This window comes from Copidosoma floridanum, unplaced genomic scaffold, assembly GCF_036245765.1.
Source record: "Copidosoma floridanum isolate Cflo_tuat_1 unplaced genomic scaffold, Cflo_Japanese_pri ptg000027l, whole genome shotgun sequence".
NCBI lineage: Eukaryota > Metazoa > Arthropoda > Insecta > Hymenoptera > Encyrtidae > Copidosoma > Copidosoma floridanum.
The window spans coordinates 11,725,320-11,738,126 of NW_028321904.1; the positions used below are offsets into that span (position 1 = coordinate 11,725,320).

Here is a 12,807-nt window from a genome sequence, read left to right on the forward strand (position 1 = left end):
GGGTGTGATTCGGTGGCTGGGTGGGTTGCAAGAAAACTGGGGCCAGAACCCGGAGAACTTAGGGTACACAAGGTCGTAAGGATAGCGCTAAGTAATGTTCGACGGTTTATACAGTGGCTACAGTGTGCACGAGACAGTGAGGGTGACGCGTTTTCGTGCCCTTCACTTTGGGTTAGTGACTTCTTAGAGCCAGGTATTAGTGGATACGTGACACGTGGCTAGCGGTGACTCGTGTCACGAGATGTACTTTGTGTCCTCCTTGAGTGAACCAGGTAGTGGCTGCGAATTCATGGTAAGTAGCTCCAGGGGTTTGCGGGTAGTAGAGTCTAGAGAGCATTGTAGTGGCTTGTCAAAGGTGAGCCATTGGCACCGGGACACAGCAATCGTATCAGATAGGCCAGACCTGCACAGATGTATGTAGATGTATGTATCGTTGTGCTCAGGGTAGTTGTATGCGTTTGCCTAGTTAGATGGGTTTAACGTTACAAAATAGCCCTCAACGAAAATCAATGGGTGTATTGGTTTACAAAGAGAGAAAACATTTTTTCTCATCTTATTAGCTAAATTTTGTGGAAAAATGTTCTATCACATTTTATCGATGTAGTTTGTTGCAAAACTAATGTTATACGCATCGTGATGGCCAACGTGGGAGCGTAGTGGGGATGAGCACCAGCCAGCACTTGAAGAAATGAACTCAGGCGTGTCAAATCATTCGCGCTGGCAGAATCATCATTATCTTGGCTTTCTATGATCATGCAAAAAACTATAACCAATACAATAGGAATGATTTCACATTAATCAATAATTTGATTAACAGGCATATAACTCGCAGTTCCTCGGGGAGTTATATAGGGAAAATTTTATGGAAGAATTGAGTTTGAACACCAAAGTTAAAAAGAACAAAATATCAAAGTATCTGTCCTGCTTCAAATGTATTATTAGCAGATTTTCTAACCCTCCTTCCTTGGAGACGCAAGAAGAGTTGGCTCTACGTAATCTCTAAGCATTTTATCGAAAGAGCATGGCACATATAAGGCTGAGAACTTTAGGAAATATAGAAAAATATGTCAGAACGAATGAAAAAGAATTAGATTTAGATGCAAGGCATGTTCCCCTACCTCTAGTTGAGAAGTCAAGAATTCCGACTGCGGCAGATTTTAGACCACAAATTAAATCGGCAAAAGTGGCTGTAGCGGAAGAAAGCCAGTAAAGTGGCTCTAAAAATAAAAACAACAAAGAAGAATTAAGACTGGAGACTCCGTTCAGGCAACGATGATTCCTTCGAAATGTTTACCAAATCCTAAACCATAGAATGTAGCACCTCAAGGAAAGGAACAAAGTAGCTTTTAATCCAATTAAAACGATGGCTTATGTTATTTGTGAAAGGAAACAGGTAATCGAAGAGCTCAGGGCCCTAGCAACTGCTTTTTGCAATTAAAAGCTCCAGGACATAGAGCAAAGGAATGCCCACTAAATATATCATATTTGCAATTATCATATCAGGTATGCAGGACATCGGGAGTTATATTTGCAAACTGTCTGGATTGTGCAGATATGCCGAAGTTTTTGGGAAATGCGTGGGTGGAAGAACAATAGAGATCCCTGTTTTCTGACCAAAATTAGTAGAGTCCCAGCAGATAAATGAAGACGTGAGAGTCGATAAACCTGAACCAAAAAATCCGTCGACATCATTAACAGGGCTAGTTCAGGAGAATTCGATACTCACGTCTAACTTACTAAAAAGCTCATCACTCATGGCATTAGGTTTTGATAGTAACTATGAGGATTGTATTGAGTAAGTGGCAGCGAAAAAGGGCTGGTTACTAGGTTTTCCTATGCCTATGGATCGTAAGAATCCTGTTAGATTATAGCTGTAAGAATTTTGTCAAATTAGTAGCTTGTTCTGGCTTAACCAACTTTAAGGAGATCACCTTGAAGTTTGTAAATAGTAGAGATAAGAAAATATCGATAAGTCCCGTATTTTTATCTTAGGAAGAGGCAACGGCCGTAGTAAATACAGCTGAAAGTAGTGAAGTGGCCAGGGCGGATTACATACCCAGACGTCCGTTTGCTCGTGTTTCTTTGTAACCCAAAGAATATGATACGATGATCGATTCTGGAGCTGACATTCCGTTGGCAGGGCTGGCAGTGGCTGAACAATTCAAAGACCATCTAAGAACAGCAGGCATTGACTGTGGTAGGAAATGGGACGTCACTGTAGGCTGAAAAAAAAAGTACTGGAAATCCTTTGACGATCCGTGGTATATGTTTGGGTTCAAACTAAGGACGTCGGGCTTTTTAATGGCTGAATGTGCTGGAATAACAATTGTACTAACCTGGCGCAGAGGAAGCCACTATCAAGAAGGCGGATCCTCCAGAGTGAGGCCCTCCCATTGTACTACGGTTGGGTTGACCCCTGCGAATATCCCTAAAGTGGATAATTTGGGCGTATTATTTTTGGTACAAAATACTTTGGGATGGAAAAGACGTACGATAGAGTGGCTAAAGAATATTTCTGGCCTGGCATGTGGAACGAAGTCCACACGTTCGTTAAACAATATCTAGTATGCCAGAAATATAAAGTTTCGCTGACTGGACCCCAGGACTTGATGGGCTCGAGGATAATGAAACGCCCCTAGACAGTAGTGGCTGCTGATGTGATGGAGCTGCCTCCTAGTAAGAGCCGGTATGAATAAATTGTGGTTTTTCAGGATATGTTTACCCGTTGGATAAAACTGAAGGAACTGTGTAAGGCTAACGGAAAAAAAATTGCCATTGTATTCCAGGAACTTGTACTGTTCCGTTAAGAAAAGTTGGAATATTCCTTGATCAACCATAAGAAGGAGTTCTATAATAAATGGCCAGTGGAGGTATTGATTGAGTATGGGTGGCTCACGTAACTACGTCTCCTTATTATTCTCAGGCGAAGCTAGTGAAGAGGGTTAATAGAATGTTCAAGATGACGATCACCAGGTTTATAGAGGCTGATCATCGTTCTTGGGACGTGTATCTGCATGAGTTCTGACATGTAGTTAACACGGATGTACAGGCATCCATTGAAGTCTTACTAGCCTTTCTTAAGGTGGCTCCAGCGCCTAGTGCCGTATCAAAATGGGGAGACTAAAAATTAATCATTATTTTCTTTAAAATATGGTATAAAATTATCGTAGAGACTGTTGTAAGCCATATTCTACATTTTATCTGTTACTTTAGTGAGTTAATATACAAAAACAAAAAAGTTTTATGGTGCCCTAATTGATGAACTGTTACGGTACGCTCCTAAGTTCAAGAGTAGTTATACCTATATATATGTACTCTGCAGAATGCAGACAGCTGAGAGCTGACTTGCACTCGCAACTGTATATTTAGTCTCCGATTATTTAAAGATTTTGTTCGATAATAAGACACTTTTCTGACGTCATCGAAAACTGCGTAATAATATATATAAGATAGTATATTTTTTACACCTTACGGGTTATTTATATAAGTGCAGCAGTAGGTTGTATATCGCGTAAGCTTGCATTTCCTATCCAACCCGTCTTCAAACTACGATTTTGTAAGCATGATTTCTTACAATTTTCATCGTCAACCTTAATTTTTTTTTATACGAATAGAAAGATGGGAATTCAAAGAATATAATTCAATTTTATTAACCTCGGTTGGGTTATTTATAATTTTAACATTGAGGCCACTGGAGCCACCTTAATTTTACTAGGTAACCTGGACCGTTTCAAAGCTTGAGACGAGAGGTAGAGAGGAAAGCGCTGATATTAGAAGTGGCTCTCGAAGTTTGGCCTGATAGACTGAAAAGAGTGAATGCATTACGTAACTAAATGGCTAAATTTATTAATAAAGCTCATAACAGATTGTTCGCTTTGACTCGATGTCTCAAAAACTAGAGAAATTATAGAGTCTATGGTAATTTAGGGTCAGTGGAAGCGTGTTTAAATTAATAAAACTATAACAATTAAAATTGTCATCCCTTATTTGTATAAGCCAGCATAACGGATTTATTAAATGATTGAAATAAACTCCAAACATAATCCATAACAATTAGCAAAACATATGTACAATAAACCCTAATTATAGGCTCTTAATAGTGTATAAGCAATTTGTGGTGTTCCTTACAAAGAATTTGTGCGAATAGTAGGCAAAGCTGGGATCAGGCTCTTTTAGCGTAACACGGCTTAAAGTAGAATTTTGAAAAACCAACGAAGTCGCGAACTCAAAACAAGTATCTGACCCTTTCGGCGGTCGAGCGAGGAGAGAGCTCGAGTCTCTCAAAATTACTCGTATCGATGTTTAGCAACACCTTTCATCCCCTTCTCGCAGGCCAGTATGAGTTAACCATCTCTGTTTATCTAAATACCATTATCAATAAAAAACAAGCCAATATCATATACATTCAACGCTAGACACCCCCTCCAGCCTCGAGCCTGAACGCAGATGAAGTATTAGAATAAGGGTATAAAGTCTGCTATATTTTCTGTGGGTGATTAGGTTAAATGTAAGACTCATCCTTAGTCTAGTTCCACCTACTAATTTTCAGTTAAACTAACATCAAGGTATGAGGGACCGTTTACCATAGTTGAGGAGAAGTTTCCGGTCGTATACGCATTAGATATCGGAATAAGTGTTAAGCATGCTAAGGTTCACGTTTCATAATTCAAAAGATATATTCCCCGAAGAAAATACATAACTATAGCAATAACTTTTCGATTGGTTGGGTAATAGAGGCTATTAGGAACTCTTTATTTTTATGTTATTAGATAGAGGCTGAAAGGATCCTTACAACTTACACAGTTCATGAGTTTTTTTTTTTTTTTTTTTCTTTATAAGCACACGGTGGCTTGGTCGGCTGGCTTGCGGGTTGGGCCACGGGAGACCGCAGTTCGATTTTGGACTAGTCCTGAAGCAAGTACCTCTGTGAATTTTCACATGTACTATTTCACCATGCAAAGCTCCTCGTGAAGAGATGGGAGACCTTCTCGCAAGCGAAATGGTTTATCACTTAGATCCTTCGCTCTCCAGGTGGTCAATGTAAAATCATCACCGTACCAGCGAACTACAAAAACTATTATTGTATCCATTATTTGTAATATGTGACAAATATAATGTAAAATGTGCCTTACTGTAACAAGGCTATATGTACTTATTGACAATAAAGCCTAAAAATAAATACGCTATGTAAATAGGTATTTATTTTTAAAAAAATCTGTTTTTGAGAAATCTATTACTGTTTGCAGTTTAGACGTAGGATTACAATGGAGCCGCAGCGTCGATTACACGCACGTGGGTGATTGTATGTGGTGAATCCCAAAGATTTAGTTGTACGTGCTTGTGTGTGAGCTCAGCGAACTTGGGTATGGACTTTCAGGCCTACATCACGCGCGCTCGCTTATTAAGAGACGCTGATATGACTGTATGGCATGAGAGGTAGTTCGTTGGTCGTTGGCATGTAGGTCACTTGTGGTCATGCTTCCATTCTTGAGAAAGTAAAACGGACTAAAACGTGGGGACCAGGCTGATAAAGGCGCCAGTATGATTTTCCGGTTAAATCGATATGCCAATAAGCGTTAAGGGCTAATCAAATAAATAAAAGAGGTTGTGGTGCGTTATCAGCCAACCAGCAATCGTTGATTGCATTGTCAGAAGCGTTGGCTTTGTGGTAACTCGTGATTTGTCTGGGTTTTCTCACAAGGGTTATGTACATTGAGAAGAGTACTGCAGAATTTTGGCTAGCTAGTTGTGATCAAATGACTGCGTGGGCCAAAGCTGCATAGCTGTTTAAAGCTTGGGAGCACTGTAATAACTTGTCAAAGGTGAGCCTATAACATTAGAAAAAATAAATAGCTGTGCGAGGGACTTTGGACTGCGGCCTGGGATACAGCAGGCATATCAAAGGGGCAGGAGCTGCACCGCTGTCTATGGCGTTATGCTCGAGGTAGTTGTATGCGAGTGCCTAGCTGGCTGGGTACAACGTTACAACTGGCTAAAAGTGCGTTTACACTAGCGAAACCAAGCAACAATGAATAGGATGTGATACAAGCGTCGGGCTTTTCTTTTCTTACGGAATTTACATGCTCCCCATCGATGAAGCTTCTTGTGAACGGACTCGAACGATACTTGTAGCTACCGCTTCCGTTGGCCCTGACAAAAATTGCAAGGCATCGTACTGCGATGAAGTGACTACGAGCTACACAGAAAACTGCCTGTTGATGCTGAGTCTTGAAGCGCCGCGCCGATGCCAGCCTCTCAACATGAGTTCGTCACAAAATGATGCCAACGAGTAGCAGCTTCGCCCAGTGCGTCCGATCGCTGCGATTATCCCAAGCGCAAGAAAAAGCAACTGTCTGCTTCTGCACCTTACTGTATGATACCTCTTCTCACTATACTATTCGACAGAATATATATACATATATATCGCAAGCCACCGAACTCTACAACACGATGCATGCACACATCCTCACTCCTTAAAACTACACACATCACACCGTCTAATTACTAGAGCAACTACTCACAAATCACACTCATTCTAACATACCATCCACCTTGATGCGACCAAGCAATAACAAATTTACAACTAGAGTAGCTCCTTTTTCTTGGATGGAGCCGTAAGACTTTAAATAATTATACATATCTATAGACTTCTTTCACTTACTCCTTTGTCATCAAATAATATTGAAATGCGAACTTGGTAGTTTGGAGCATGAGTATTTATTCATAATTTATTTACATCTATCAATATTTCGTTGTCTTGCTGACAGTCTCTTCAGAATCAAAATCTACAATTATAACGAAATGAAACTTAGTGAAAATTTGATAAGAGTAACACTTAATTTCTATGTACAAATATTTGTAAATACAATAATATTGTATCATGTAGGTGCTAAAATAACACACTTTATGGACACCTTTTCCGCCTATAACTCAGTCCATATATTTATAAACTTTACTTAGTTCAATAGAAGTCATGTTCTTAAGAATACAATTCTGTCATAAACATAAAAATTTTTTCATCTCAAGAATGATATTAAGGCGGCGCTGACATGTTGAAAGTGAAAGCCTGTTAAGATCGAAACACATATTACATTTAATACTTTTTTTCATTGAAAATAAGAAATTTTTGTAAAACTTTTTTAATTTTATTATATCTAATTGTCTATTTATATTGTTATCAGCTAACGTTATAAAAAGAAAAAAAGTATAAAAATTAAATTGTAGTTTTCAATAGTTAATTATTTTATAATAAAAACACGTAAAATTATCATATTCATTATAAACAGTTCGTATAAAATTTCGCACCACTTTTCTACATCTTCGATATATTGCCTCGTTCAATGTTCATTGTTCTCTGTGATTCATATTTAGTATGTGTTTCGATCTCAACAGGCTTTCATTTTCAACATGTCAGCGCCACCTTAATATCACTCTTTGGATGAACAAATTTTTATGTTTATGACAGTATTGTATTCTTAAGAACATGACTTCCATTGAACTAAGTAAAGTTTGTAAATATATGGACTGAATTACAGGCGGAATAGTTGTCCATAAAGTGTGTTATTTTAGCACCTACATGGTACAATATTATTGTATTTATGAATATTTGTACGTAGAAATTAAGTGTTACTCATATCAAATTTTCACTAAGTTTTATTTCGTTATAATTGTAGATTTTAATCCTGAAGAGGCTGTCAGCAAGACAGCGAAATATTGATGGATGTAAATAAATTATGAATAAATACTCATGCTCCAAACTACCAAGTACGTATTTCAATATCATTACTTTAAATAAATAATCAGTTCCAATTACTGTTAGTTACTAAGACTTATGAAAATAATTAATCCAATTCAGCAATATTTGAATTTTATACAGGACCATATATCAATATAGTACTATAATATCATAACTTGTCTTAATAATATAATTTAAAAAGACAATAGTCTGTTTTCAATTACAAGGATACAAATCCAATAATTAATAACAAAAACGAGCATTAAAGCTGAACATATTTACATGAGTTTACATACAATTCAAAAACCAGTCAATATTACAACGCTATTTTACGGGATATCGTGGTATATTTATTTTTTTTTTAACGGTCGCATATTACACGCCTATTGCACTCCGTGTTACGTGTATACAAATTAAACAATGCTAACGCACGCAAGAATTGCCCGAGCCAAGACACCTGCATGACTAAACTGCCATCCTCTACTCTCAAAAGAATCTACATCGATTCGCTACCCACTTACATTTGCAAAATGAGTTGAGATATCCTGCCCGACGAGCAATTTCACGAACTTAGTCACCGGGCGCTTAATTTCTAAATTAGTCATCTTTACCTGGACGATCTTCACCTATTTGTATATTTTTTTACCGAATAAGTTATGTAAAAATCCAGCTATTTTACAATAAGTTGCGGCCTTAGGAAGCATTTTTTTATCCAACTGAACTCCCCTTTTTTCGTTCTCTCTCTCTCTCTCTCTCTCTCTCTCTCTCTCTCTCTCTCTCTCTCTGTTTTACCTAGCCTTTCCTACCTATCTTACTTCATCGGCTGCTCTCGCCCTCTCTCTCTAACAACAGGTGAACCACGAACAGAATCAAATGGCATATTTCAAATTCATACGGTGTAAAGAAGTACTTCTTCTTTACAACATATGAATGTATACAGTTTTATGACAGAATCTAACTAACTGTCGGTTTCCTCGTGTTTCCCGTCATCAAGTACATCATTTTCTTGAATGAAATGAGAAAAAAACACCCTTAGTGTAAAGGCAATGTGATTGAAGCACACTCCATTGTGTAATTGAAGCTCGCTCCACTCACATGTGAACTAAATCCATTTTCTAATTTTTTTTCCAGTTTTCATTTATTTTATCAATCGTATAAACTTTTTTATCATACTTCTTTATAAAAATAGATATCTGGCAAAAAAAGATGGTTTTCAGACTTAAAATGACTACAGTGTTAGTTTATGAACTATTGGTGCCAATTAAAGCGGTTATATCAGAAAAATCAATAAATATGTCCGAAAAAGCGTTTTTATTTTTCTTCTACATGTCCCCCGGCTTAAAAAAATCTAAAATAATTCATGATAATGAAAAAAAATATAATATAAGACATACATTTTTTTCGGCCCCGCACCTAGGCAGGTTTTTAAAAACCGTCTTTTTTAAAATTTCAAACGTCCCTCAAAATTTAAATTTGGCGCTAAAATTTTGAAGAAAATTCATGTATATTTTAAACACAAAAATACAACTTGACAATTTTTTTAGATTTTTTCATGCTTTAAAAATCGAGAAAATTGAGAAAAACCGAAAAACACGTTTTTGGGTCCCCAGTGATCCCATAACGGTTTTTGAGGTCTGAACAAAATTTGAAAAAATTTTTTTTCCAAACTTTGACGATATGAATTTTTTCAGAATTTTTGGAGCTAAGGCACTTTTTACCTTCTTATACGGCTAGGTCCTTTAAACCGGCATTAACCTCCAAACAGGACTCTAAGATGAAGAGAGAAGCAGAGCCAATCAAAAAACGACCCAGAGTGAGAGCTACACAATCGTCAGCAACGGAACTCATGTACCAGAGAGGACGAGAATTGAGACAAGCAGTCAGCTTGGACATTTCTTTAAAAGTTAGAATACTCTCACCAATAACATACCAAAAATTATATTTAAAACTTTTCACCACCACCTCCAACAATCTCCCAAAATCGGGAGCTCACGGGGAAATAAATTGCCATTTGATTCCCTGCTCAGAAAACTCCGAGACAATTCTCGTCATTTTTACCAAATTCTTATGAAATAGTGCCGCTATTTCTCGAGCAGCACCCTTAAAAGTAGTGCCATTATTTAAGTACACCGTCTGACACACGCCTCACCGAGAAGAAATCAATGAAATGCTGCGAGGAAGGCTGGCGTTGAAAGATAAGACACAACCTCAATATGCACTAACTTGAATAGTAAACAAACAAAAATCGTAACGTAACCCTTCACAGACTTAGCTCTTCTACTTTTTGAAAATCGTATCGGAAATGGGCTGGCAAAATCAATACCAATCAGAGCAAAAGATCGAATCGTCTGCAATCAAAATGCTGGCAAAGGTGCCATCTTCTGTACTGCGGGTCTAACAGCATAAGGAGTACAAGTTAAATACCTGCGATGTACAACCTGGATCAACCTAAGCCCTCAAACTATCCAACAAAATCTGTTTACATAACTCCTCATGAGAGAAACATCACTATACATAATTACCAGATAACAGTTTTCAACCATTTTTCGGACTAGGAGTTTCTGACCCAGCAAAATTACTGAATGCCTTTCCCCGTAAGTCAATGGAGCATGATGAAGACGTCAACCTTCTCTCATTAATCTATCTTCATCGAGAAATGGTGATAAGCGTAACAAGCATGAGGCGGATGTCAAAACATGACCCTTTCGGAGATCATCTACTTCACGAAAAAATAACTTCACTAAACCATCCAAAAAATTGCTACTCGAGCCACCTGCCAAGCCAACGCTATCCTTGAAAGAGCACTTGAAAGATCATCTCTAAGCTCACAAATGCCAACGAAACAGCAGTACGACAACTCTCTAAATAGTCGGGTAACTGGAATACTGTCTCAACTTTTCTTACAATTTATTTTTCCCTCGCTCAGCTAAATCCAGAGACACCTCCAACGCAGCCATGGCAGCAGCAACCTATAACTCATCCATCGATTCAAAATCCATAGTTGGAGGAACACCATATGAAAACCACCACGGACCATGCCACCAAAGCTCTGAAGAAGCTAACTGAGATGGGGTTGCACCTCGAGTAGCAAGGTCAGCAGTATTTTCGGCCAACGATACATGACAGCAAGTTGCTGATGGAAAAGTAGTCAAAATCTCACTCACTCAATTCACCACAAAAGCTTGTCAACGAGAAGGTTATCCCTTAAGCCAATCAAGAACTACTCTAGAATAAGACCAAAACACAATTTCCGAAGGCTGACTCTCCAAATGCTGCACGACGAACTTAGCTAAGTGAACCAGAAGAACAGCACCACACAACTCATATCGAGGAAGAGACAGTGTCCTGACAGGAGTAACTCAAGACTTTGCCACAATCAAAAGCGAGTGACCATCAACACTAACACAACATACTGCAGCACAATATGCTCTCTGAGACGCATCACAAAAGCCATGGAAGCTCCAATCATTTGACTCAGAAACTCCTAAACAACGAGCAATCCTGATCTCACTAAAAAAAGACAACGATGCACCGAAACTCAATCAGCGAGACTTAAGATCACCAACAAGCTTCTTATCCCACTCCAGCTTTTCCAGCCATGAATACTGGTATCAGGATGCTACTTCAAGCCCAATGCTGAAACAGTTTCAATCGAAACCTCAGCACCATGGATCTCATCCAGACCATCAAGTAACTCACGAGCATGTGAAGCCCGTTTGCCCAACTCCATTCCTGCATCAGCTAACAATTCAATCAACTCATTATGACGAATCAAGGCCTGTGATAAAGTATCCACGCCAGAAAATATGACATCAACACAAACCTGCAAGCAAAAAATAGCAGCTGCCTCATGGTGTAAAGACTCACCTTCCTCAGTTAATAAAAGCAACGTACGAATAGCGAGAAATGGAGCCGGAGCTGTGCCATAAGTAACAGTCAACAGCTGAAAGTTCTGGATGGACTACGACAAGTTCGAACTCTAAAGAATGTGTTGTCATTTATAATCCTCAGGATGCACGAGAATTTGACGAAACAACTTAACAATATCCGTCGCAAAGATAAATACATTAAAACGCCAACGAGTAATCAAGGCAAAAATATCGACCTGCAATTTTGGCTTTTCGCCATCTTTTGTGAATTTTTGTCAATTTTCAAGTCCAAACTCTTTTGTTTAAAGATTTGCAGTATACAAGTTCCTATACAATTTAACTAGCCTCAAGTATAATATAAACTGAATGACTGATAGGAATTATTGTGCATCATACTGACTTTGAAAATCAAAGATACTTACAAAAATTAATTTTAATTATTGCAAAGTTTAAATACTGCTGTCAAAATTAGTGTTTACATAAACTGAAAGTAATGTACAAGTTACTTGTGACATGAACAAAATTTTCCGTTAGTTATTTATATAAAATTATTCATGAACAACATTTTGCAATTTTTTTTTTTTAACCTAAGTGAGCATCCAGAGTATCATAGCAACGATATCTAAGCAAAATGTAACGTGAACATTTTTTTTAAATAAACATGTATCTTAATTGTGTTGTATATGTTTTTTTTTGTTTTTATATTATAACCTAAATAAGCATCTTTAAAAACCATGGAAATGATACATAAGTCATTTGCAACTACTATTTTTTTTTTGTGAATTGTACGTAAACATTATTTATAAACTTTGTTTTTTAATTGTGATATTAAAGCTAATTTTAAGACCCACGTCAACTATTAGTAACGCAACACAAGAATGTACATTAACTCGGAAATTGCAGGAAAAATTTAAACTTTCCTTGTTATTTTTCATGTTAAATATTTCATTATTTTTTAAAAATATTATAATAAAATAAATGAACTACAGATAGTGAAATGTAAAAGCATGGCTATATTTCATTGTCTAAAACATATTTCCAATATTTCGGTGTCCTTCTGACACCCTCCTTAGGGAACTATGAAAATGCCAAAAAGGAAACAAGACTATCACAAGCAGTGTGCCGAGATCGTGCTGAGAACTCGCGCACACTTGTGCGCAGCCGGCCTCCGATTAGCCGAGCGACTGCGCGTCGTTTGAACGT

The 12,807-nt window shown here is 37.7% G+C and overlaps 1 protein-coding gene and 1 non-coding gene across 4 annotated transcripts in view; one reads left to right on the forward strand and one right to left on the reverse strand.

The window, feature by feature from the left end:
• The window catches only part of LOC106636749 (uncharacterized), a 246,912-nt gene that overhangs the window by 184,594 nt on the left and 49,511 nt on the right, over positions 1-12,807 (reverse strand). The gene's annotated exons all lie outside the window — the stretch shown is intronic.
• LOC111643771 (U1 spliceosomal RNA) lies at positions 2,329-2,482 on the forward strand. Its single transcript, XR_002759745.2, has one exon. It is a non-coding gene; the product is annotated as a U1 spliceosomal RNA (small nuclear RNA).